This window comes from Monodon monoceros, unplaced genomic scaffold (assembly GCF_005190385.1).
Source record: "Monodon monoceros isolate NGI ecotype Baffin Bay Population unplaced genomic scaffold, NGI_Narwhal_1 Super_Scaffold_22, whole genome shotgun sequence".
NCBI classification, from domain to species: domain Eukaryota; kingdom Metazoa; phylum Chordata; class Mammalia; order Artiodactyla; family Monodontidae; genus Monodon; species Monodon monoceros.
In genome coordinates this window covers 8,690,200-8,718,092 of record NW_021703779.1, presented here as the reverse complement: position 1 = coordinate 8,718,092, position 27,893 = coordinate 8,690,200, and the positions used below count along the sequence as shown (strand labels likewise).

General features: G+C 43.1%; 1 protein-coding gene across 8 annotated transcripts in view; it reads right to left on the bottom strand.

Moving 5' to 3' along the window:
* The window catches only part of PRKX (protein kinase X-linked), a 210,673-nt gene that overhangs the window by 32,801 nt on the left and 149,979 nt on the right, over nucleotides 1–27,893 (bottom strand). For 3 of the 8 annotated variants that reach the window (XR_003796375.1, XR_003796374.1, XR_003796376.1), the window contains exons 13-14: nucleotides 9,264–9,423; nucleotides 1,338–1,531 (exon numbers count right to left, since the gene is read on the bottom strand). The gene's annotated coding sequence lies outside the window, so the exon portion shown is untranslated. Of the gene's footprint in view, nucleotides 1–203; nucleotides 767–1,244; nucleotides 1,532–2,899; nucleotides 3,417–9,263; nucleotides 9,424–23,906; nucleotides 25,439–27,893 lie in introns of those variants that run through there. The other 5 variants (XR_003796378.1, XR_003796379.1, XR_003796373.1 and 2 more) reach the window with 4 other exon arrangements.

Genomic DNA, 27,893 nt, shown 5'->3' with positions numbered 1-27,893 from the left:
CATTGATCTTCTGACTGCAACAAGGAAATTATAGAAGATTCGGTCCTAGGGAATTCCCGGTGGTCCAGTGGTTAGGACTCAGCACATTCACTGCCGTGGGCCCAGGTTTGGTCAGGGAATTAAGATCCCGCAAGCTACACGGCGCCCTCCGCCCCCCACCCCAGCCCCCCGATAAAAGATCTGAAAATAAAGTCTTTGGGGAGGAAATATTGCCTGAATGTCGTGGGATGGGTTCTGTCTTTCGCACAAACGTCTGTGTTTTCTGTGGACACGCAGATTCCCAGCTAACTGAAGGGAATTCTGTCTCTCCCTTTTCCAAAGGGAGCCAAAGGCATCCCTGCAAAATATGCAATACACACAGGAGGGCTGGCATCCCAGAAATGCCATAGCAGCCCAATCAAAGATTCTTTCCACTGCAGCCTTTCCGTTAACTTGATTGCAGTGGCTGATTTCATGGAAGAGGATGAACGACCTCTTCTTCAGCCAGCAGCATGGAGCTGAACATTTGCAAAGCTGTGATTGCCTTAGAGATGGATCTCTACCTCTGATAAAATGACGCACGCACCCAACTTATGGCGGAAAGATTGAGTTGCACCTTTTTGCTCCTAAGATCTCTCAGCCGATCCTTCTGGTCCACAGAGGTGGTGAGAGAGAAAACATCCGACTTCCAACAGCCTGTATTTCATTTCCCACTGGTTGGCGCAAGTGGACATCATTGCTGGTGGATGTGACGTTTCCTACTGAAGCTGAATCTGGCCTCCGTGCCCTGACACCAAATTAATTTTTGAAGACCAAGTTTGGGGTGAAGCAGAAGAGAATAGCTATATTGCTCTGCCAGGCAAAGGGGGCCACAGGAGGCTAATGTCCTCAAAACTGTGTCCCGGGGACTTCCCTGGGGGCGCAGCGGTTAAGAATCCGCCTGCCAATCCAGGGGACACGGGTTCGAGCCCTGGTCCGGAAGATCCCACATGCCACGGAGCCACTAAGCCCATGCGCCACAACTACTGAGCCTGCGCTGTAGAGCCTGTGAGCCACAACTACTGAAGCCCACGTGCCACAACTACCGAGCCTGCGCTCTAGAGCCTGCAAGACGCAACTACTGAGCCCATGCACCACAACTACTGAGCCCGTGAGTCACAACTACTGAAGCCCGCATGCCTAGAGCCCGTGCTCTGCAACAAGAGAAGCCACCGCAATGAGAAGCCCGCGCACCACAACGAAGAGTAGCCACAGCTTGCCACAGCTAGAGAAAGCCCGCGCGCAGCAACAAAGACCCAACGCAGCCAAAAATAAATAAATAAATATTAAACAAAACACAGAAAACTGTGTGTCCCAACCTGGAGGTGGTAGTGGGCAGTTTTACAGCGATGGTTCAAAGAGGGCGTGGTCAGCTCATGGGCATTCTTCTCATTGGCTGGTGGTGAGGTCATCGAAGTCAGTATCATTGACCTTCTGGTTCCAGCAGGTCTGGGGTCTAAGTGCTGGTGGGCAGCAGGCAGTTAACTTCTCCCACCTGCTGGGGTTTCAGTATCTGCAGAAGAACTCAAAGATATTATCATGTGTATCTCTTGAGGGGGAACCAGAACCCTGCCCCCAGGCTGCACTGCTGTTTCTTCACTGTTCCTCCCTTCTCTCTGCATCCACTCCCTTCCCTGATTAGCAACTGTTTGAACCTGCCCGTTGGAACGCAGGGAAGGTCACGGGGGCTGAAGGAAGCCTATTTCCTGTGATCGAGAGGTGCGGGACACAGAAAAGCTTTTGTGCCCAGGAGCCCCACAGGGTCTTGCTTGGTATCACTACCAGGGATTGTATGCAAATTTTACATTTTTGGGGTCAACGTCAGGATTTCCCCATTTCAGTTCAATTCAAGTGAGCACATGTGTCTTGAGCCCCTGCTGTGTGAGACCCCCCTGGGCTGGCAGCTCTAAAGAGCTTGAGCCCGATAGGGGGGTGGAAAGGAAGGAACAGGCGTTCGGGATGGGGAGGGTCTCCTCGAGCTGCAGCATTTACAGAGGGATGGGTGTTTCTGCTGGCTGATGGTGATGGGTGGGATGTTGCCAGCAGAGGTGAAATGAGGCAAAAGTCACTTGTGGGTGCACACAGATCCCCTCGGAAGATATAATGGGAAGAGAGGAGCCACGCTAATGTGTGCAATGATTATCACCTTAAACTCTTCCTGATGACACAGTAGAATAAGGGTTATGGGGACATGTTAAAGTGATACTGCATTTTTGAACTGATGACGGCCGGCAAGAGAATCTCGCCATGGCTTCATTTCCTTTTTATTTTTATGGAGGTGAAATTCACATAACCCCAAATCAATCAACCAAAGAGAACAATTCCATGGCATTTGGGACATTCACCATGTTGTTCAACCATCACCATGATGGTGTTCCGTAACATTTTCATCACCCCAAAAGGAAACCCTATACCCATCCCCAGTCAATCCCCACTCTCCCCAGCCCTAGGCAGCCAGGTATCTTTCTGCTTCTTTGGAATGAACTATTCAGGACATTTCCTACAAAAGGAATCCTATAATGTGTGGTCTTTTGTGTCTGGTTTCTTTCACTTAACGTCTTGTTTCTGAGGTTCATCCACATTGTAGCTGGTATCAGAATTTCATTCCACGTTATGGCTGAATAATATTCCAATGTATATGTGTGTGTAGGTATATGTATTCCAATGTATATGTATTCCAATGTATATTTCATTTCCTTTTCGACTCTTGGCGAGGTGACAAAACTTTGCTGTACAGCAGAGATTGGAACATACTGTAAGTCAACTATACTTCAATTAAATTAATTAATTAAAAAATAAATCACTACATCACAAGCGTCCTACTACTGAAGACTCTCAGGCGCCTTGCTCGAGCCACCTTTCCTACCTTTTCGGTCTCCTGGGTGACCAATGAAGCCTTCTATCTTAAAACACCGTCATCTGCCAACAACCCTCAAGTTTATCTCAGTACCTTTGCTCCAGACTCACATTATCCAACTGGCTACTGGGATGCTTAATGGATACGAGATTCATACCCACATTCATGAGATTTCCGATTCAGCAAGTCCAATGCTGTATGTTTGACCCTCCTTTGAAGCCTTCTCCCTGCCAGCCTTCTCCATCTCTGCCCAAATGTTTTGAGTCCATACTTACTATTCTCTTGTGTGTCCCGCATCCATCAAGAAATCTCATTCGCTGTCCTGTCTGTACGACTTTCCTAAGACTGCCGAAATGTATACTCTCACATTTCTAAAGGCCAGACATCCGAGATCAAGGTGTAAGCAGGACCAGGTTCCCTTCAGAGGCTCTATATGAGGGTCCCTCCTTCCGTCTTCCAGCTTCTGACAGCTCCAGGTGTCCCTTGATTTGTAATGCATCACTCCAATCTCCTTGCCCTCGGGGGATACATTCCAAGACCCCTGGAACCGCGAATAACACCAAACCTTATATACACTCTGTATTTTTCTATACATATATACCTAGGATAAAGCTTAATTTATAAATTAGGTACAGGAAAAGGATGCCCGAGTTGCCAGCATCACTACTCCTGTGCTTTGGGGTCATTATTAAGTAAAATAAGGGTTCTCTGAACTCAAGCACTGAGATACCGGAGAGAGTTGATCTGATAACCAAGACGGCTGCGAAGTGAGGAAAGGGTGAAATTTGCTGGACAAAGGGAGGATTCACGTCACGGGCAGGACAGAGCTGACCGCGCAAGATTTTCTCACACGATGCTACACAATTTAAAACTTACGAAGTGTTTATTTCTTCAATTTTCCATTTAATATTTTCTGGCTGAGGTGGACCATGGGTAACGGAAACCATGGAAAGTGAAACCACAGATAAGGGGGGGAGTATTGTATCTGCCTTTGATCTCATATGGCCTTCTCCACCTGTGTCTGTCTGTGTCCAAATTTCCCTGTTCTTTCTTTTTTTTGGATTTTAAAAATATTTTTAAATTAAAATAATTTGTAAACATTATTTATTTTTTATTGAAGTATAGTTGATGTACAGCGTTGTGTTGGTTTCAGGTGTACAGCAAAGTGATTCAGTTATACACATGTATTCTTTTTCGGCTTCTTTTCCCTATAGGTTGTTACAAAATATTGAGTATAGTTCTCTGAGGAGGTCCTTGGTGGTTATCATTTTAGAGATAGTAGTGTGTATATGTTAATCCCAAGCTTCTAATTAAGGACACCAGTCACGTTTTGTGAGGGCCAACCCAAATGACGTCATGTTAATTTGATCGTGTCTGCAAAGAACTTATTTCCAAAGAAGGTCACATTCACAGGTGCTCGCAGTTGAGATGTCAAACATCATTTTTTTTTGGTGGGGGACCAATTCAACCCCTAGCACCATTCAAGTGTATCAGCTCTCTGAGCACTTCTCACCGTCTTCACTGCAATCACCCTGATCCAAAATACCACCAACTCTTTTCCAGCAAACAATCAGAGTGCCCTGGATTATTAGGGATGTTCCCAAAGGCACATGTGATTTCATTATTCTACAGGACTTGCTTCACCCCTTAGCATCTTGTGTGTACAACCTGCTCCTCACTCACTCTTCCCCACCCATGCTGTTGCATGAACATACTAGGTGACCCTTACCACAGGGCCTTTGCACAACCTGTTCCCACTACCTGGGAAACTCTCCCTCCGGCCGTCTGCTTGAGATCAGCCCTCACGGCCCCCATGCCTTAGCTGAAATGCCACCTTCTCCATGAAAGCAAGCTTGACAGTCCTGCACAGAAAATTTCAACTTCTCTTCTGCTCTCAGCTGAGGGCTCCAATTCCCCATATACTCTTCTGCTTTTTAAACTTTCCATAGCATTTATCACCTTCTAGCATTTTCTGTGATTCACAGATACCTGATGTTTATGCTATAATAGAGGCTTCAGCAGAATGCAAGACATGTTTTCTTCCCTGACATAGCCCAGTAGCTGCATGAGTCCCTCTGAACAAAGGTGAGACTCAGTAGATGTCTACTGAATGAATGAATGAATTCATGATGGATGAGTCCCTCTGCAAAAAGGCAGGACTCGGTAGATGCCTACTGAATGAATGAAAGTTAAATGCCTCTCCCGAGATCTCACTAATAAGAATCAGAAACAGGGCTCAAACTCACATTTCCATGTGGAATCCAACCTTCTTTCCACAACAGCAAAACCTAGTAGAAATACATTCACTCATGGCTACTAGCCCATTTTCAAGATGTAACCATAAGGAAAAACCGTTAAGACTCATGTTAAAATACTCTATATAATGATATTTGGAGGATAAAAGGGAAACAAAACATGACCCTGAAGTACCCCTAAACATTTCGTTATCTGCTTACAGCATACAAATTTCCATCAGGACAATTTTAACTGAATCACCTGAGACTGACCCTATGGAAATTCCTGGAGCTGTAATATGTTAAAATGGCCCCGCTCACATTTTTAGTATAAATACAGTCTCATTTTCTTTCTTACAGGGAAAACCAAATAATGTCAACAAACCTCAGGAGAAATAGACAAATTATACCATCAAGGCAAAAACAAATTATTGAGGAAACAAAAAGTCAGACTCAATTCCACAACAAAGCAGTTGCATGCTTTTAATACTACTGAGGAGGGAGTAGAGCATAAACTGGGTTTTCTAAAAACACTTAATTCCCCTCAATTGCAATTCCAATTCTTGCTTTGCTGTTTATAGTGGTTTGTTTGTTGTTCTATCGTCCTAAATTGCTTCCGAGAACTAGAACGTAGTCTTGATGCTAATCCAATTCAGCTATATTCATTTCCTTATTATTTTCTCAATAAGTAAATATTTTCATTTTGGAGAATGGTTCCAAAACACAATTATACCTCCCAGCAAGGGTTGTCATGCAAATTCGTAAGTCACTACTACTTTATTTTAATTTAATTTAATTTATTTATTTATTATTATTTTTTTTTGCGGTACGCGGGCCTCTCACTGTTGCGGTCTCTCCCGTTGCGGAGCACAGGCTCCGGACGCGCAGGCTCAGTGGCCATGGCTCACGGGCCCAGCCGCTCCGCGGCATGTGGGATCTTCCCGGACCGGGGCACGAACCCGTGTCCCCTGCATCGGCAGGCGGACTCTCAACCACTGCGCCACCAGGGAAGGCCGGCAGTCCTATTTTTATGTAAGCAATCTCCATATTATTCTCCATAGTGGCTGCACCAATTTAGATTCCCAGCAACAGTGCATGAGGGTCTCCTTTCCTCCACAGCCTCTCCAACACTTGTGTCTTGCCTCTTTGGGTCACTCCTATTTTAAGCACAAATGGTTTGGGGTGTACCATCCTTAAAGGAAAATTTAGGGGAGAAAATGTCATGTCATCTTCAGGGATTCAATCACTTACCAAACATTTGTTGGATGCTTCTTAATTCTAGGGCACTGGGTGAGTTTTTTTGTTTTTTTTTTTTGACAGAATGTAAAGCCTTAAAATTTTTAATTTTTTTACTTTTTAGTTTATGTTGGAGTCTAGTTGATTAACAATGTTGTCATAGTTTCAGGGGAACAGCAAAGTGACTCAGTTATACATAGACATGTATCTATTCTTTTTCAAATGCTTTTCCCATTTTGGTTGTTACATAATATTGAGCAGAGTTCCCTGTGCTCTACAGTAGGTCCTTGTTGGTTATCCATTTTAAATATAGCAGTGTGGACATGTCAACCCAAACCTCCCGAACTATCCCTCCTCCCATTTCCCCCCGGTAACCGTAAATTTATTCACTCATTCGTTCGCTTAATTATTCAAGAATTTTTGTTGGGTGCTGATTTGGGCTAGTCTCTGTCTTAACACCTAGAGGACGAATGGGGACAAAATAGATGTGGCTCCTACTTTTTGGGAAGTGTTGATCTTTTAGAGGAAGTTGTTTCAATACTTAGGAGCTGAAGTGAATGTCTAAGAAGGGAAAACAGGGGTGCTGAGAGGCATAATGCCAGGGATTGTGAGGTCTGTCCATTCGAACTCCAGGCTTTCTCTTTCTCTTGGTCATTTTTCGGTCCAGGTTTCTCCAGTTTGCCTACTGCCACGTCCTCCTACATCTTCCAAGAGGGCGCCTGTCCGTCAGCTCCACGCTTGCCCAAAACCCTCCTGGAGGTCAGGACTCGGCTCTGCCCAGCTGGTTTTCTTTGCATCAGAGGAGATGCTGACAGGTAGACTGAACATCCTCGGTCAGGTGGAAAGTCATCCACCTGGAAGGACCCTCCCCAGGGAGCTCACCTTGAGTTCTTCATAGATGTGGAGAGGACCCCTGTGATTTCCCCGGGGGGAAAAAAAAACCCTTCCTGACTCAAGAACCACGCAACATCCGTGAACTCTGGGGCCAAAGGGATCTATCTTTCTGCTGTACCGACTGGAGGGTTTGGGACAGTTCAGTAAATCGCTCATCACAAGAGCCTGATTCCTTGGAAATTCATCTGCATGTGTGAATTTTCTTTTATTTACTTTATGTCTCTGTGCTTTTAGGTCACAACTACTTTCCAAGCCTGTCATTCTGAGGCATATCTTACATCCTGATAACCTGTCCTTCTTCTTGTGGTTAAAATACCCCTAATATACATTGCACCACCTGTATTAATTTCCTAGGGCTGCCATAACAAAGTGCCCCCCGCTGGGGGGCTCCACACAACAGAAAAAAATCACTCTTTGAAGAGCAGAGCGTGAAGTCGAGATGTAGGCACGACTGATTTCTTCCGGAGGTTCTGGGGGGAATTCACGCATCTCTCCCAGCTTCTGGCAGCTGCTCACAATCCTTGCGTTCCTTGGTTTACAGAGGCATCATCCCAATTTCTGTCTTTACGTTCCTACGCTGTTCTCCCCGCCTGTGTGGATCTGTGTCCAGATTTCCAGTCCTGTTGGATTAGGGTCCCTCCCTCCTCCGGCACGACTTCATTATCTCACAATGACCCTAATTCCAAATAAGGTCACATTCGGAGGGACAGAGAGTCGGGACTTTAACACATGAATCTGAGGGGCACACAGTTCAACTCATAACGCCGTTGTAAGCATTTAAAAATACCCGACTGGGTGGCATTTAGCACATTCACAATGTTGTATGATCACCCCCTTTATGTAGCTCCAAACGGTTTTCATCACCCCAAGGGGAAACTCTGTACCCGTGAAAGCAGTCACTCCCCAGTTTTCCCTCCCTGTGGCCCCTGGCAAACACTCATCTGTTTTCTGTCCCGTGTTTAAACACTGGCTAACGCGGGCATTTCTAAATACGACGAACGGAAGCCCGATCTTACCTAGAGAGTTCAGATGCCTTGTGGCGTTTGGAACGGCACACTCTCTCTGGTTCTGTCTGCAGACGGGGGCACAGGAGAACTTACATGACCTCACTCTTGGATCAGGCAATATTTTTCACCAGTGATCCGGATAACCCCATTCCAAGAGCAGGCCTTTTAAGCTCCCACGATTAAAACCAGCTGAAGAAAAGCCAACTCACTCCCTTGAAAAGAACGAGATTACCGTATCTAGAAACAGAGATGAGGCTCAGGCATGGCAAAATAAGAATAAAAAGCCCCAGGGTGATCAGGTCAGGGAGAAAAAAAAAAAAAAGATATGGCCGGAGGGTGGGTGAAAGTCAGGGTTGGTCTGAGTGTTTGCAAAACTGAAATGGCAAGATTGTCATTTGTAACTGTCTGCCCTGCTCTTGCGGGTAGATAAGTGGCGAGATGGCTGGTGTGTCAATCTTGTTTGGAATCCTGAGTCCTAGGGAGACCGGGGCGGGGTAGCACGCCCAGTGGGTTCCCGAAGCCTTATCTTGTCCCCCTGTTTCTTGTAGGCAAGACTCCAGCCTCCGAAACTTTCCCTGAGTTCCCAAGGGCGGATGCGGAACAGTTGCTAATCAAGTCCCTGCACACCGGAGACCCTGCACACGCCCTGATCTTATCAGCAACCCCACCCTTGAACTATCGCTATAAACTCATCAAATCCTCCCAACTTGGGATACATAGTTTTTCGAGGGCAGGAGCCCGCTGTGCCCCCCCTCTGCCTGGCAAAGCAATAACACTGTCCTTTTCTACTTCGCCCCAAACTCTGTCTCTGAGATTCGATCTGGCGCCGGTACAGACAAGCTCAGTTTTTGACATCACTTAGCAGGCTCCGACACGTGTGTCCAGTGAGCAAATAAACTCAACAAAACATGTCAGACTAGATAAGACTGGCCATTTCCCCAAAACCTTTAGATTCCAAAACATTTCATCATGACCTCAAAATATGCCTTACATTATGCTATGAGACTATATACATACCCAACAAACACAAGCATTGGATTTCCCTGAGCGCCAAATGAAAACTGGGAAGCTGTGCAAAGGAGGAGTTCATTTTTCTATTACTTTCTTCTCTTTCGTTGCTGCGGTTCATGGCAAGAACACTGTGTTTGGTTTTGTTTTGGTTTTCTCAGCGTTGGAGCTGTGGATGGAATCAGATGGACATGCAAAGGTCAGCGAGTTCTGAGAGGCGATCATGGGATTTATTTTGTGTTTTGGTTTACATCGATGGGTTGCACAGCATGGGAATGGAAATAGCATTTATGGAGGAACTGCTAGATGGGAGGCAGAGGGAAGGTCGGGCAGCTAGGATCAAAGCAACATCCTCAAGGTTGTGACAACCCCATGGCCATGTCTTGGGGAAGCTCAACTTTGCTCAGCATCGTGTCAGGCTGCTGCGGTCACACAGCTCAAGGGAACATCTAAGCTTCTATAAACAAAACACAGTGAAACAACACACCGCAGATGTTAAAATACAATAGGAAAAAGAAAGGATGACCATAAAATCATCTTAGATCCCTTTCAAGAACAAGTTCTTGCACAACAGACTTCTACTCATAAAAGAAGCCACAGAATTATCCGAATAGATGTTCCCCTTTACGATTTGCTTTAAATTTAAAAATAGATGTATATTTGGATGGTATCGCGTAAAATTAAACTCCATTTCTGTAAACCTAGTGTCCTTTTCATCCAGTGAATGAAAACAGCTGGAAGACAGCCAGTGTTTGAAACGCTCTGAACAACCACAAGGTAATCCGTAATTTGGGACTATTAACTGATCTCTTTCTACATTAGGTTCACTGACAAAGTCTGGTCAGGCTGTTGAAACAAACTGTTTGGCTGCAAGTTTACTATGTCTGTCCTTCATCATCGTTTTCTTTCAACGTGATTTTCTTTTCCTTCATAAATGGAAGAACAACTGGTAAGGTCACATGGGGTAAAATAAATATGGGGGTCGGAGTCTTCTAGCGTAACCAACCAAGAAATGTTTCTTTTTTACAAGGGTTGTGGCCACATGAAATCTTTCTCCAGAGACAGGCAAAACCAACGCTATCCATTTAGCATCTGTAGTTTCTCTTCATCACTTTATGATACACTTAAAATATTTTTCATTGTCCTAAAAAGAGGACCACCCTGGACAACAGATTTTTACCAACCAAGAGTAAAAAAAAAAAATTCCAAGAAATGCCATTAAAACAAGTCCTATTCTCCTCACAGCTGCCTTTTCTGTGAAGCAATGCTAAAACGCAGTAGCTGTGTGAATGCATCGTTTGATGGACTTTGTTTTTTAACAGAAAATGTCTTATAAATCACACGTCAACCTTTTCTTTTTTGAGCTAAGAAAATCTGAGAGCATAAGGCATATAGTAATATGCAGAGTGTGTGAAGGGACTTCCCTGGTGGCACAGTGGTTAAGAATCCACCTGCCAATGCTGGGGACACGGGTTCGAGCCCTGGTCAGGGAAGATCCTACATGCCGCAGAGCATGCTAAGCCCGTGCACCACAACTACTGCGCCTGCGCTCTAGAGCCCGCGGGCCACAACTACTGAGCCCGGCTGCCACAACTACTGAAGCCTGCAAGCTCTAAGGCCCACATGCTGCCACTACTGAGCCCGCGTGCTGCAACTACTGAAGCCCGCGTGCCTAGAGCCCGTGCTCCGCAACAAGAGAAGCCGCCGCAATGAGAAGCCCGCGCACCGCAACGAAGAGTAGCCCCTGCTCTCTGCAACTAGAGAAAGCCCGCGCGCAGCAACGAAGACCCAACGCAGCCAAAAATCAATCAATCAATCAATCAATTTATATTAAAAAAGAGAGTGTGTGAGTAGATCACCTGGGCATATACCCTGAGAAAACCATAATTCAAAAAGAGTCATGTACCAAAATGTTCACTGCAGCTCTATTTACAATAGCCAGGACATGGAAGCAACCTAAGTGTCCATCAACAGATGAATGTATAAAGAAGATGTGGCACAGATACACAATGGAATGTTACTCAGCCATAAAATGAAATGAAATTGAGTTATTTGTAGTGAGGTGGATGGACCTAGAGTCTGTCATACAGAGTGAAGTAAGTCAGAAAGAGAAAAACAAATACCGTATGCTAACACATATATATGGAATCTAAGGAAAAAAAAAAAAAGGTCATGAAGAACCTAGGGGTAGGACGGGAATAAAGACACAGACCTACTAGAGCATGGACCTGAGGATATGGGGAGGGGGAAGGGTAAGCTGTGACAAAGTGAGAGAGTGGCATGGACATATGTACACTACCAAACGTAAAATAGATAGCTAGTGGGAAGCAGCCACATAGCACAGGGAGATCAGCTCGGTGCTTTGTGACCACCTAGAGGGGTGGGAGAGGGAGAGTTGGAGGGAGGGAGACGCAAGAGGGAGGAGATATGGGGATATATGTATACGTATAGCTGATTCACTTTGTTATACAGCAGAAACTAACACACCATTGTAAAGCAATTACACTCCAATAAAGATGTGAAAAAATTTTTTTTAAAAATTATACAATTTTAAAAGGTTACTTTCCATTTACAGCTATTACAAAATATTGGTACAAAACAAAGTTATGGTTATCAATGGGGAAAGGGGGGGAGGGATAAATTGGGAGATTGGGATTGACATATACACACTACTATATATAAAATAGATAACTAATAAGGACCTACTGTATAGCACAGGGAACTCTACTCAATACTCTGTAATGGCCTATATGGGAAAAGAACCTAAAAAAGAGTGGATATATGTGTATATATATAACTGATTCACTTTGCTGTACAGCAGAAACGAACACAACATTGTTAATCAACTATACTCCAATAAAAATTAATTTAAAAGATATTGGCTATATTCCTCGTGCTGTACAAAACTGGGGGATTTCTATCTCACGCTTTCTCGTGGTAGCCTCACCGTGTTTTCTTCTGTGCGTTCTCTTTCTTGCTTTTGCTCTTACAGGTGAGAAAGCTCAAATTCAGACAGCTCTGAAAGCCCAGTGTGAAAGCCCAGAGTTGAATCTGATGTGCCTGGTTATAACGTCAGGGTTTGCCCACTCCCTCCAGACACTGTGGAATGCCGTTATTCAACTTGGTTTTCAAAAAAATGTCATACGTGTAGCCATACCCTGAAGCGTGTGTCAAAACCAAGGGAGCATGAAAAGTCCCTTGTACATTTCCAGTCCTACTCGTGCATTTCACAGAGTGAATGTATTCTTTTTTGTCCAGTAAGCCATCTTTTTAGAAAAGCAGAAAGACAAGATGTGCAGTATCTCAAAAAAGTGTCAAATGCATAAAAGTCAAGGTCTTGTCGACAGGATGAAAAATTTGCACTGGGTGTGGCCATCCTAAACAGGAGGATTGCGGGGAGAGGGGATATATAAATTACTTTTAAGCTACTGTCTGGATTGGTATTTAGAAACAAGTAAATCGGCCTGATTTGTTCCAGACGTGTCCTCGGATGTACAATAGACTTCTATCTCCCTTAGCTGAGTCAGAACTGGGGAATCTCTCTATTTGTCTATCTAAAGATGTTGCCCCAAACAAATGGGAGATCTCACTGTGCAAAGTAATTTCCAGAAGTTGCATCCATTTTAGAAGGAATGTAACATAAGATGGAGAGGAAACCAAACACAGAGAGATCCTCAAAGCTGCATGCATCTGGTTTTCATTTGGGCTGTATGTTTATTTTCGTCGTGTAACTTTCATTTTCCAAGTGGCTGGCGGGTAAAAGGTTTTAACTGATGCAACTCTTTTTCCAACTGGCAACTTTCTGGCTGTCATCCCGAGACTGTGTCCCATGGTTCCATGAAAATACATTGACGACAGAAAACCTCCGCCTCCAAGTTTATTCAGACCCTTGCAAAAATCCTTCTTAATGGATCACACATGTTCTAGGGTGGCTAAGGTATCAGCCTCTCCCAGGAGTGAGAATGAGCTTGGAGGAATCCCATTTCCCCCTCTACCACCTACTCAGTATATCAAGTCCCTTGGATTCCATGGAGTGGTCAAAAGGCCAATTAAGTAGAAATAAAGGCAAGCTTTATTCAGTTTATACTTTATCTCTGATCATTAATTTTTACATGAATCAGACTAGGTATATCTCTCTTTCCTTTGAAAGCAGGATTCTCTCTAAGCAAAGGCTTGTAGATGGCTGGGCTGTAGGTTGGACAGCTTATCCTTCTAATTCCCCCAAATCTTGCTTTGTGTATTTAAGTGCTTTGTTACCAGGTCCAAAGAACGTTAGCACGTTTATAACTTTTTGGCGAAAATGTATCGCTTCATACTAGCCTTCTTTATCCATGGTTTTCTTTTTTTTTTTTAACTTCCTAAAGTCTTTTTTACTTGATTTGAACAGGGCTCCAGAAAGTTCTTCTTCATAGTTACTCACCATTTTAGTGTTTTCATATCTTTATCTTAGTCTTTCTTGGTTATTGGTTTCAGACCCTTTCAAACTAGCAAGAACCTAGATTTTTTTTTTTTTTAAACCCGATCCGAGAGTTCATTCTGTCAAGAGAGATTCTCATCCGTTTATATGTACTGCAATTGCTAATATTCCTCAATTTCATTTTGGGTGCTTATTTTACAATTTCTAGGAACCGTTTCCTTTCTTCGCTTCTATTATTTCTCTTCTATGATACCTAAATAAAAAAAATATTTCTCCCATGTTTTTAAGAGGAAGCTGTTTTCAGTCTTCATTATTTAGTGATTAAATTTAATACGCCTAATAACTTCAGCAGAAAAATAATAAAGCTCACGTTTACTGTCTTCTCAAAGAGATGACTTGCTTTAACTCTGTTCCATTTTTATTCTGCAACTTATATCACTGCTAACTTTGGCCCCACCTTTGCTTGTATGCCCTCATGTAGTCGTAATTTTATTATTGGTGCTGGCTTTGATGTGGTCAGTGTTAGATCGGTTTCACACTCTGGTCCTTTTCTCCTTTTGCTCACAATGTTTCTTGCATCCTTTTCCTTCATCTGACTCCAACACTGTCCTTCCTGTGAGTTTCCTTTTGAAGTCCCAACAATGAGGGTCCGTGAGAGGGAAACACTCTGGCTTTGGGGAAACACCCGGGCTTTGCACTATGCCTTTATTTCCTCGGTACTCTTTGGGGAAACACTCTGGCTTTGCACTATGTCTTTATTTCCTCTGTACTCAGAATAGACTCGACTCAGCGTAGAATTTTAGACATCCAGAAATTTCTCTTTCATGCTTAAAAGACATACTTCTAGCTTCCAGCCCTCCTGATGGTGTAGAGATGTCTTCTCTGGGTCTTACCGGATACTTTGAGGTCACCTGGCTATTTTAAGTTTTCCCCTCTGTTTTTGAATGTCCACCATGTTCCTGCTATGTGTTTGATGGTGTGTTTATTTTTCCATACCATGATTTTTCAACTGGGGAATTAAAGTTGTTCACACATGTACACACTGCTGTATTTATTTTTTATTTATTTATTTTTAAATTATGGTCATATCTAATTTAAAATTTTTTTAAAATTTATTTTTATTTTTGGCTGCGTTTGGTCTTCATTGCTGCGTGTGGGCTTTCTCTAGTTGCGGCGAGCGGGGGCTACTCTTTGTTGCCGTGCGTGGGCTTCTCATTGCGGTGGCTTCTCTTGTTGCGGAGCACGGGCTCTAGGCGTGCAGGCTTCCGTAGTTGTGGCACGTGGGCTCAGTAGTTGTGACTCATGGGCTCTAGAGCTCAGGCACAATAGTTGTGGCGCACGGGCTTAGCTGCTCCACGGCATGTGGGATCTTCCCGGACCAGGGCTCGAACCTGTGTCCCCTGAACTGGCGGTTAGATTCTTAACCAATGCGCCACCAGGGAAGTCCCGACAATGCTATATTTAAAATGGATAACCAGGGCTTCCCTGGTGGCGCAGCGGTTGAGAGTCCGCCTGCCGATGCAGGGGACACGGGTTCGTGCCCCGGTCCGGGAAGATCCCACGTGTCGCAGAGCGGCTGGGCCCGTGAGCCACGGCCGCTGAGCCTGCGCGTCCGGAGCCTGTGCTCCGCAACGGGAGAGGCCACAACAGTGAGATGCCTGCGTACCGCAAAAAAAATAAATAAATAAAATGGATAACCAATAACATCCCAATACGTAGGCGTCTTTAGTTTTTTTTGTTACCTTAACCATCAGCTTCCTATTTTTCAGAATTGTGTTGCAAACTGTTTTCTGCTGTCTCCCTTTATCTTTGTGCATGATTATACAGTTTAATCATGTACTCTCATTTCTGTAGGGTTTGCCTCCATATTTATTACAAATGCTTCTCTTCAGGAACGGCCTCAGACTGGCACCTGGGAAATAATGAGCTCTGCGCCATTAGAACAGTCTGTCTGAGAAGAACATTTCTGTATGCTTGACATTTTGGGCCAAGTGGTACAAACCTGATTAAATAGTTTATTCTTAAATTGTGCTATTTGATGAATGCATGTCTTTGCTCTAGGGGTCTGGAATCTGAAGAGCTGAAATTGTGATGTAGGTACTTCAGCCTTCATGACATATCCCCAGTAAAATTCCTGGACACCAAGGCTTGGATGGGCTAATCTGACTGGCCAGAGTTCAGATGTATCGTCACATACCACTGCTGGGACAATTAGCCATATCCACGTAACTCCACCGGAAGAGGACACCTGGAAGTATGTGCCTTGCTTCTCCTGGACTTTGTCCCACAGACCTTCAGGCTTTGCTAATTTTAAGGAAGGAGGATGAGAGGATGTTCTGGGCTAATGGTAACGTCTACCTCGATAGGGTTGGTTGCATAGACATATTTATTTGTCAAAACTTATCATACGGTACACTTAACATTTATGCATTTCATTGTATGTAAACTTTACCTAGAAATTATTTTAAACAAAGAGTAAAACCTAGTTAATGATACGTATACTGAAATTTTCAGGGTAGCCTGTGTGGATGTCTGTACGTATTTTAAAATGTCTCAAAAAGAAGCGTAGAATAATGGATGGAAATTGGGATAGATAAATGGACAGACAGGCCTACAAAGCAAGTCTAGTAAAATGTTCATGCTTCACTCTAGGTGATGAGTACATGAGCGTTCAGTGTAAAATCTTTTCAAATTATATGTTTAAAAATTTTCCTAATAAAATATTTGAAAAAATCAAAATTGGAACATTACAACAAAGTCTCCATTTTTACTGTGATTTTGAAACTGAAGTATTGTCCTCAATAAAGTTTCCTCAAGAAAAAATAAATAAATAAAATGGATAACCAAGGAGGACCTCCTGTAGAGCACAGGGAACTCTCCTCAATAATCTGTAATAACCTGTAGGGGAAAAGAATCTGAAAGAGAAGAGGTACATGTATACGTATAACTGAATCACTTTACTGTACACCTGAAACTAACGCAACATTGGTAATCACCTATACTCCAATATAAAATAAAAAGTTAAAAAAGAAGTCATTCACAGATCTGCTAAAATGAGCAACCACTGTTTCTTCAAGTATGACTCGGCTCCTTCTTTCTTTCTGTTTTTAAAAAATTTTCTTACCAATTGTGTGACCTTAAAATTAAAAAAAAAAAAAAAAGTCCACAACTATTCTGGTTCTTAATTTTCTCCTCTGGGTCAGATAATATCCAAAGATCCTTCCAACTTTAGAGACACAAGACTACAATTCTATCACTTAAGGGGAGAACATGACAGAAACTCTAAATGGACACATTTTCTTTGTCTCCTTGTTTTTCTCCCCTTTAAAAATTTTTAAACTTTTAATGCTTATGCGATTATAGATTCAAAAGCTGTTGCAAAAATAGGACAGGGAGGTCTCTCTCTTGTATATTTTTAATATTTTAATATTTACAAGGGAAACATTTACTAATACACAAATTATTCAGATTAGCTGACTTTGCAGTTTAAATGTCCTTGGAATCATTTCATTGTTTCCTTTATATTTTTTCCTCCCAAATTCCTATAACTGTTTTTTTTTAAATTAAAGTATAGTTGATTTAAAATATTATATTAGTTTCAGGTATAAACAAAGTGATTCAAAACTTTTATAGTCTGTACTCCATTTCCAGTTCTTACAAAATATTGGCTATATTCCCTGTGCTGTACAATGTAGCCTTTGTTTTATACACAGTAGTTTATATCTCTTACTCCCCTCCCCCTATGTTGCCTCTCCCCACTTCCCTCTCCCCACTGGGAACCACTAGTTTGTTCTCTATATGAGTGAGTCTATTTCTTTTTTGTTGTATATACAAAAGCACCAAACAGTACTTCTGTATTATTCATCTATCTTCCTTATTCCTGCTACATTAAAACCAATTTTTAAAAACTTGAGGTATAGCTGATTTACAATATTATATTAGTTTAAAGTGTACAAAGTAGTGATTCCAAATTCTTATAGATTATACTCCATTTATAGTTATTACAAAATACTGGCAATACTCCCTGTGTTGTACAATATATCCTCATAGCTTATTTATTTTATACCCAGTAGTTTGTTCCTCTTAATCCCCTCCCCCTATCTTGCCCCTCCCCGCTTCCCTCTCCCCACTGGGAACCACTAGTTTCTTCTCTGTATCTGTGAGTCTGCTTCTGTTTTGTTATATTCACTAGTTTGTTGTACTTTTGTTTAGATTCCACATATAAGTGATATCATACAGTATTTGTCTTTCCCCGTCTGACTGACTTCCCTTAGTATGATAACCTCTAGGTCCATCCGTGTTGCTGCAAATGACATGATTTCATTCTTTTTTTATGGCTGAGTAGTATTCCATTGTGTATATGCACCACATCTTCTTTACCCATTCATCTGTCGATGGACACTGAGGTTGCTTCCACGTCCTGGCTATTGTAAATAGTGCTGCTGTGAACATTGGGGTGCGTGCATCTCTTCTAATTAGAGTCTCGTCTGGATCCATGCCCAGGAGTGGGATTGCTGGATCAAGTATCCCTCACTCTTTGCTTAACACAAGTCCCACCTTCGTTCTGCTTTGGGGTTGCCCTCCTGCATCCTGTCGCTCCCTTTCCACCCATTATGACAGCGTATGAATCCTTTCCATTCTGCCCCCCGCATTCTGCTCTAATGATATTTTCTTATTCAGCTTCTCAGCAACAGCAGAATGTGTTCCCCTCTCTCCTCTAGGGCAGCGCCTTCCCACGGTCTCTCTGGACAGCAGCCGCTCATTCACGTCCTCTCCATCAATCGCGAGGCCAGCGGAGGCGGTTGAGCCTTGCAGATTTTGTACTTCATTGGAGATTTGCATCTCGCAATCACGTCTACTTTCCGCAGCCCCGTTGTTGGCTGAGCAGCCTCCCGAACTTCTCACCAGGCGCCAACTCTCGGAGGATCATTCCATCCACGGGGGTGATGGGGGCCTCTGTGGGTGTTTCCCTTTATCTTGAGCAACGAACTCTGCGTTCCGAGCCGTGCACACCTGGCATCCCATCGCCTCTCAGGAGAACCATCTCCAAAGCGACTACATCTGAATAGAAAGGAAAACCGGGACAGCACACCTCGTTTCGTGTGTGAGTGGAAAGCTGGAAACCCGTCGACGTTTCCGATCAGAATGCACTTGGCTCAGGTCCTGGGGGCTGGCTTTTCGTGCGGAGCCAGAGGTTGCCGGCAAAACATCCTTTTTGCCTTCCACCTTCTCCGCAGCAGATTCCGGAAGTGGTTTTCCCATGGAGTAAATGAGAACAATAAATGAGAGACTCACCAAACAGATAAATCAGCAATTTTATTGCTTAAAGACTGATCACGCAAACACAGTGTAGTGTTTTGTCACTGTGATGCAGTCTAGCGGATAGACAGAAGCGTTGCTTAGGGGGGAAAAAGTCGAGGGAGCTGGGAAAATATCCAGAAATAATGTCTTGTGTCAAATCTCACAGAAGCTGGGTTTAAATGCTTCCTATCACCTCATTAGCATTTGTAGCAGCCGTCCTCAAGCCAATTCATGAGGAAGTCCAAGAAATATGATCTGAAGACTGCACTGAAAAGTTTGTGCCCAGGAAGCAACGTGGAATTTAAAATGCTGTCTGTATTTCTAGCGGCAAATTTACTAACACACCAACCCAAATATTTAACTTCATGTAATACGTCACTTGCTGTATAAATGCTCTTCCGGAGCAGCGAAAAAGGTTATTTTACGGAGAAATGATGATAAAGGAATTCACTTTTTTTTCATTTGCCCTTATTCTCATGTATCAGAAAGTCTGCTAGCAAACACAGCAATGGCATTACCAGACTTACTTATCTTCTCCGTTGCAGGTAATGTGGGTTATGAAACTTCGTATCTTCCGAAGCAACTGTTCCTCTGCACTTTTTTTATGACGGAAATTTCTAAATGCTACGCAAAGGGGCAAAGACACGAAACACGCAGTGTTCACCTAAATGCTATAGTCATTCTTTATTTTTCCATATGTCACATGTTCCTGAAACTGTAAATTCATACGCCCGACCAACCTGAAATAGTTCTCCAGAATTCAACGTCATCTAAATGATCAGATGCATCAGGGAATGTGAATCTGAATTTTGAAAGGTAGGCTATAGTGCTAAAAAACAGGAAATTTATTCTGACTGTTCTAGCAATACACTGACCCTGATGAAAAAGCAGACATAGACTACCTGGGTACAGCACTGACTTTGAATCCCAGTCTAATGTAATATTTAGAACCGCTGTGATTTTTTTAATAAGAAGGAAGACGGTTATGCACATAATCTGAAAATAGAGCTTGTTGATCAAAACACGAAATCTTGCAGGGCTATGAAGGTAGAGATGACCAGGAATTTGGGGGAAGTTTACAGAAATGATCCTTTATCCCCCAGGGAACACAGCAAGACCACACCCTACCTGCACCCCACCCCAATACTGGTACATTGGACAATGTTAACTGATTCTGACCAACGGCAACTGGGCAGAAGACGGGTCCTGTTAAAAACAAAAATCTCCCAACCAGCAGCGTCCCAAGGGATCAGTCTATTCTACATACAAGAAAGAAGAGAACACGTATCTGTAGGAAACTTAAACGTAACAGTAAGACTAATCTCTTTTCTAATGTACTTGTAGAAGTGACATAACCATCGCCTTTGTCACATCGGTTGCACCGAACAAAGCTGGTCCATTGTGGAAAAGGTCTACACAAGAGTGTGAGTGTTAGGAGGGGTAGGCCACGGGGATCTCTTCTAGGGGCTGCTCACCCCAAAGAATGGCCCAAGAGAATCCCCCAATGGGGAACAACCCCGTTGGGCTTTGCAGGAACTAGACATAAATATTTTTGTCCTAACCCACTGAGATTTGGAGATTGTTTTTACTACTCTTAGCACAAGCCGCCCTGCACCAGATTCCTTTCTGAAACTCTCAAGTGGGAGCTTCAAGGTGACAAATCTGAGCCTTCGGAAAGAAAAGTGTTCCTATGATGTGTGTCCTTCCTGGATGTCAGGTTACAGCTTTACTGACCTGGTCCCTGCCTTTGCTCCACATAAATAACCAAGGGGACATGCCTGCAGCCAAGCCTTGGAGTTTGGCTGTCACAAAAGTCAAAAGAAGTTTCATGAGAGCAAAACCACAGTCACATTCTATGAAAGGTTAATTTCTTTTTTTTACTGCATGAACACAGATACTGTTATTTCAATGGTCTTCCTACTTCCCCTTACATCTGTAGAAGTGAAAATGAAGGCAGGTTGTGGTTTCTGAGTTTACACTTCACGGGACGTTTTGAACAATCTAATCCAGGACACGAAGATAGTCTTAGGCTCCTTGTCTCTTTAAAAATACGATTTCCTCATCCTCCTCCACTGTCGGCGGGAATGCGAACCGGTGCAGCCACTATGAGAACAGTCTGGAGGTTCCTTAACAAAATCAGTATAGAGCTGCCATATGATCCAGCAATCCCACTCCTGCGCATACGTCCAGACAAAAGTCTAAGTCAAAAGGATCCATGCACCCCAATGTTCACAGCAGCACTATTCACAATGGCCAAGACACGGAAGCAACCTAAGTGTCCATCAACAGAGGAATGGATAAAGAAGATGTGGTGCATGTATACAGTGGAATACTACTCAGCCATAAAAAAGAACGAAACAATGCCATTTGCAGCAACATGGACGGACCTGGAGATGATCATACTGAGTGAAGTAAGTCAAAGACAAATACCGTATGATGTTGCTTTTATGTGGAATCTAAGAAAATGAAACAAATGAATTTATTTACAAAACAGAAATAGACCGACAGACAGAAAAAAAAAAACAAAACTTACGGTTACCAAAGGGGAAAGGGAGGGATAAATTAGGAGTTTGGGATTCACATATACACACGACTATATATAAAATAGATAAATAGCAAGGACCTACTGTATAACACAGGGAACTCTATTCAATATCTTATAATAACCTAAAATCGAAAAGAATCTGAAAAAAAAATATATATATGAAACTGAATCACTTTGCTGTACACCTGAAACACTGCAAATCAACTGTACTTCAGTTAAAAACAAGAAAACAATGAAACACCACGGTGATCTCTTTCTGCAGAAAGTCCATTAATCTACACGTTGAAATCCCTCCTGGCCACGTCACAAAGAATGCCCTGTTCCAGCAGAGCTCCTCTCCATCGAAAGCATGAAGTGGTATCCTCTGTGCTCGGTCTGGAAAGCGTCCTCGAAGTCTCCTCCCGAGAACGGTCACTGGGGGAACGCATCTTTAATTGCTACCAAAAAAAACCCCAAAAAACAAAAAAAGCATTTGGCAATGCAGGATGTGAAAGATAAAGTTTAATTTGCTGGTGATTGCATGTGGGCTCCGAAGATGGATGATTTATCTCTGACACTTGGCAGCGAATTTGAGGACGCTGAGCCTGTTGTTTACATGCTTTGGAGTTTGTGCAACTGTACAGTACGGAGAGGCTCTGGAGGGATGTTTAGCTTTCCTTTTGAGCTTATGGTTACCATGGGCGTGGAAGTATGAGGCTCAGAGGAATGTGAAGGGGTCATTTAGAGAAAGCAATTCCAGACTTGTTCCAATGATGGCAATCCTGGAGCATCTGTGATTTGGGGGTGCTTCTCGTACTCTTTGTGACACCTACTAACTCCCCTTGGGAGGCTCCAGTACAAAATGTGTCGGAAAGGCTGTAAAACGTCTAAAGCTTATACTCTCTCCAGAACCCAGGTTGTCAACAAAGCTAGGCGTATTAGTTTCCTGTGGCTGCCATAACAAAATACCATGTCTTGGGTTGGTAAGACAATGGAAGTTATTCTCTTCCAGCTCTGGAGGTCAGAAGTCTGAGACCAAGGTGTCAGCAGGCTTGGTTTCTTCTCGAGGCTCCTGGGGAGAATCTGCTCCACCCACCATCCCTCACCAGCTGACGGCGGCTGTGGGTAATCCTTGGTGTTCTTTGGTTTGTAGACGCATCACTCCCATCTCTGTTTCCAGAGTTACACCCCACCTCTGAGCCTTCCTCATTTTTAAGGACACCCTCATGGGATTTCGTGATCGGCCTGCTGCAGGATGACCTCATCGTTAACTAGTTACGCCTGCAAAGACCCTCTTTCCAAAGACAATCACATTCAGAGATTCAACATGAACATAAATTTGGGGAGAAGCTGCTCACCCTATTCAAGGCTCCTTCTCTTTCCTTAAACAGATGATGTAGGCCTCGAGTTTCTCCTTTTCATCCTTCCACAGAAAACTAAATGTTTCTTTTGCGTTGGAAAACCTGTGTGCCAAACCCCAGCCCAGAGGGACTGGAGGGGACCGTTACTTCTCAACTATAGGTTTCAAGGAAAGCCTCTCCCAAAATATTTTATTGCATTTTCAAATGAGATCTGTGAAAACATCACAACGGTGTTGATGGGTCTTGGGTCTTGGCCTATACACACATTCACTCTGAAAGAAGTTTAAAAAACTTTTCCCCCATACATAGAAAAGGTCGGCTTAACTGCAGCCATCTTTGCATTATTCATATTCATACCTTGTCAGTTTTCACTAACCCTGCAATTTAAGGATATCCGAAGAGCGATTTATGTCTCTGGGCTTTATAGCTGTTTCCCTTCTCCCCGGCGCCAGGGTGGCCCCAAGACAAGCTCCACGTCAAACAGTTTAAATCCTTCAATGTTTATTGACTGCAGTAAAAGGAGATCTCTAGACGGGCAACATCTACATAACCTACCGATTAACAACGGCTGAATGATATTGCCATATATATATATATACACACACCGCATCTTCTTTTCCCACTCATCTATTGATGGATACTTAGGTTGCTTCTCGGCCATAAAAAAAGAGTAAAATATTGCCATTTGCAGTAACATGGATGGACCTAGAGATTATGAGACTGAGTGAAGTAAGTCAGACAGAGACAACTATCATAGGATATCACTTGTATGTGGAATCTAAAAAAATAATACAAATGAATTTATTGACAAAACAGAAACAGACTCACAGACGCAGAAAGTAAACTTATGGGTACCAAAGGGGAAAGGGAGGGGAAGCATAAACTAGGAGTTTGGGATTAGCAGATACAAACTCCTATATACAAAACAGATATACAACAAGGATTTACTGTAGAGCACAAGAAACTCTGTTCAATATCTTGTTGTCACCTATAATGGAAAAGAATATCTTTCCATCTATCTATAACTGAATATATATATATATAACTGAATCACTTTGTTGTACACCTGAAACTATTCCAATATTATAAATCAACTATCGTTCAGTAAAAATAATATAAAAATGGCAATGAACTGGCATTTATCAACGGTCAATAGGTTATTGACAACGTAGCTTGTGCACAGACTTACGAGGTAGCTGTGCTGATCACACTGAAGTGCCTGCCTTTTAAGTGACCTAATTCCACCCAGACAAGGGAAGAGGAGGGGGTGTAGGGAAGAGAGACGGGAAAACAGGCTGGAGAGACAGATGGGTCCAAAAAATGCATGGCCAGGTACTGTATGTGAAGGAGTGTGAATGTCGTCCTCAATGTGACGGGAAGTCAGCGGACAGTTTTAGGTAAGGAAGATGGTGGAAGGTTTACGCTTCTGAACATCCTTTGGCTGGGGCGCAGAAAAGACTAAGTGGGGTGACGGTGTATGCAGACGCTCAGCCGTGGGGCTATCGCAGGCGTGCAGGTAAGAGAGGGGGATGGATTCAAGGAGCAGCTCTCTTAGAGATGAAGGAAAGGGACCGGTTCGGGACAGGCTCTGGGGGCAGAAACACCATCCTATGAACTGGATGCTGTTCTAGGGGACGTGGAGGGGAGGAGAGATGTCAGGAACGGACCGTGGGTTTTGCTCTTGGCCGTGGAACCAAGACTGACGGAGGAGGTATAATGGGAAGTGACCGAGAGCTCACTTGCCGACATAACTTTTGAGATTTGTTGTGGATAATCCCAACGTGAAGAGGAAGGGGGGTATCCTAGGAGGTTCTTGGCTTCCGTGACAAATATATGAAGATCAAAGCGACGTCAGTTATGCTCAGGAACGAGAATCGATTCTAAATTCTGAGTCGCACGAGGAGCATATGCCTGAATTGGAAAATGCTGAAAATCCAGTGCTACTGTTCCCTTGATATTCACAGATGGCCCTTCCAAGAGATTTCATTTTGCACACGCGTGTTTGCAAAGGCCTCTTTGGAGCTACACTCTTCTTTGCCCCCCATACAAATACTTCTCTGTGTGTCAAGCCCTCGTCTTTGCTGGAAGGGTCGCTGTCTCTCTGCCTCTGGGTTTTGGAAGCAGTAGCTCCCTATTGTTCCTGGAGAAGCTCCTGACCTGCATGGAACGGAAATCAAACCATCTACGGACGTCTTGGGTAGTCAGGCTGTGAGGACAGGCTACATATTCAGATCGAGATATTCAAGGACCTTATTGTCTTCTCCCCTTTTTCTTATTTGTGGGAAGCTAGGGTGCAGCTGCCATGGCTGAAATTGGGGAAAATGTAGGCACTGCAGAATCTCTTTATGTTTCAGAAACTACGACAGTAGATGTCAAAAACATGTATCCCCTGTGACTCACTCGCCCGTGTTTCCTAGGAATTTCACGGCTTTGTATTAGACAAACATTCACTGAGCGGCTGAAATAGGACCAGTACTGCATGAGGCTTTATCCACACAAGGTAAATAGGCTTCATTCTTATCCTGAAGAAGAGGTTTCCCATGTAGTTTGAAGGAAAGAAATCCTTTCAGCTCAGGGCACTCTGTTAAAAAAAAAAAAAAAAAAAGACACATACAATGCACTGCAAAGGGACAGGGAGAACCCGTATAAAAAGGACTATGGAGAAATGAAAACCAGAAATGCTCACTGGCTTTCTCCGTGTCACTTGGCAGCACTTCTTTCCATCCGAGAGAGTGCAAGATGAAGCAGAAAGTACACGAATGATCCAACAGATGCTCAGACCCTTACACACAAATGCCTGTTAAATTGCTCATAACCTCCTTGGGCCAGCCCTGCCCCATGCCATCCGCCATGATGTTCTGCTATCTTGGCAACACCAATATGCACTGAGATTCCTCACGGAAAATGTGAGTTTAGAAAACGCTGAGTGCCATCAAATTCAAGAAGTGACCTGTTAGGAAGGGTCTTGCCCACGAAGACTAATATATGAATACTCGGCAATATTAATGGGTTAATGAGTTACCATCTTCTGAAACGCTGGGGCCAATTCTTCCTCACAACTGGACTGGTTACCAAAAGGTCTTGTAGGATGAGAGAATCTAGCTCATTATCCCGAAGCCTAGTGTTCAAGAAAAAGCCCAAATGGTATGCCTCACGCTTTGTTTAAAAATTTCACTCCGGTCCTGAATCTTCACTGCCAAGTTTTAAGTATGAAATGCCATAAAGAGATGTTAAATGTTGGTTGCCTAACAGGAGAGATGAGACATCTGTGGTGATTCATCCAATGGTCTATCTTACTACAGAATTGCTTACAAGGATAACATTACATTAGCTCTAATTAGGCGTTTATCAAGGGTAAATATGCATCCTTAGGGTTTCCAGACAATGAGGCAGTCCCTGTATGCCTGCTGCGTGGAATTCTGGCTGATAAGATGCCTGGGTGACCCCACCAGACACAGTGCCTGCCGTGGTTTGAAATATGTCATGGCGAAGCTAGCTTCTCATAAATAGACACAGTCCTAAGGCATAGCTTAAGAGACCGTCGCAATCTTTGCGTTTTCTTATATATTGCTTAAAGATTCTTGGGCATGTGCGCTTTTTGTCTGAACTGACTATTTCTGGCATCTTCTGCAAAAACAGGTTATCTGGTCGTTTTTATTACTTTATACACAACTACAAACCGTCCGCCTTCCAAAGTGAAAAGAACTTCTGGGTAAAGCGTAATAAGCCCGGGATGCGAGGGACGGTTACAACAGCTGCTTCCTGAAACAAAATGAGACCACATCCTTCTCCACACTTAGGTCGCTGTACCAGATTGTGAGGCTGCGAGTTTTGTTTCTTATGCAGAGTAAAGAAGTGAGTGATTCACTTTCGTCCCAGGGCGGTTGCCTTTGTCATTTTAAAATTAAACTGAGTTTGAACCTGCCCTGCAATGTTTTTTCTTATTTTATCTTTTAATTGAGTAGAGTCGATCTACAATGTTGTGTTAGTTTCAGGTGTACAGCAAAGTGGTTCACTTATATATATATATATAAAATATATATATATTATATATATTTTATATATAATATATATTATTACATATAATATATATTTCTATATATAACATATATCTACTCTTTTTCATACTCTCTTCCATTATAGGTTATTACAAATATTGAATATAGTTCCCTGTGCTATAGTAGGTCCTTGTTGTTTATTTTATGTATAGTGGTTTGTATCTGCTTAATCCCATACTGCTAATTTATCCGTCCCCCCACTTTCCCCTTTGGTAACTCTAAGTTTGTTTTCTATGTCTGTGAGTCTGTTCCTGTTTTGTAAGTAAGTTGCTTTGTATTACTTTTTTAGATTCCACACATAAGTGATATCATGCGATATTTGTCTTTCTCTGACTTACTTCACTTAGTATGGTCATCTCTAGGTCCATCCATGTTGCTGCAAATGGCAATATTTCACTCTTTTTTATGGCTGAGAAGCAACCTAAGTGTCCATCCATATACGAATGGATAAAGAAGACGTGGTCTATAGATACAATGGAATGTTACTCCTCCATAACGAAGAATGAAATAACGCCCTGCCTTCTTTAAATGAACTGGGAACACAGATTTTCTAGAGAGGAATGTAAGGGAGAAAGAAACACCCTGCAGACCTCATAGCTGCAGGGCTGCCAGAAGCCAGTTCCTTCAAATGCCGTGACCGTAACAGGGTGACCGGATGGGTGTCTTTTCCTCAGCAGTGGGGAGTGCAGAACACATGGAAACTTTCTGGAGTTACTGGAATTTTATGTGGCATCACAGCTGTCTGAATGCTGTATGCCTGGCCAACTGGCTACGTTCGGTCTTTTATCTTTTCAGATCCTTCCCTTAATTTGTATTTGGACGCTGCAAATGATGTTTCAGAATGACTTTAGAATACTGTTACAGCGCCCATAATGTTCCAGCAAAAATTCTATCCTTTATTCGGCCCGGTGCTGAATGCATCCTAAGATGTATGCACACACACACACAGACACACACACACACACGCACACACACACA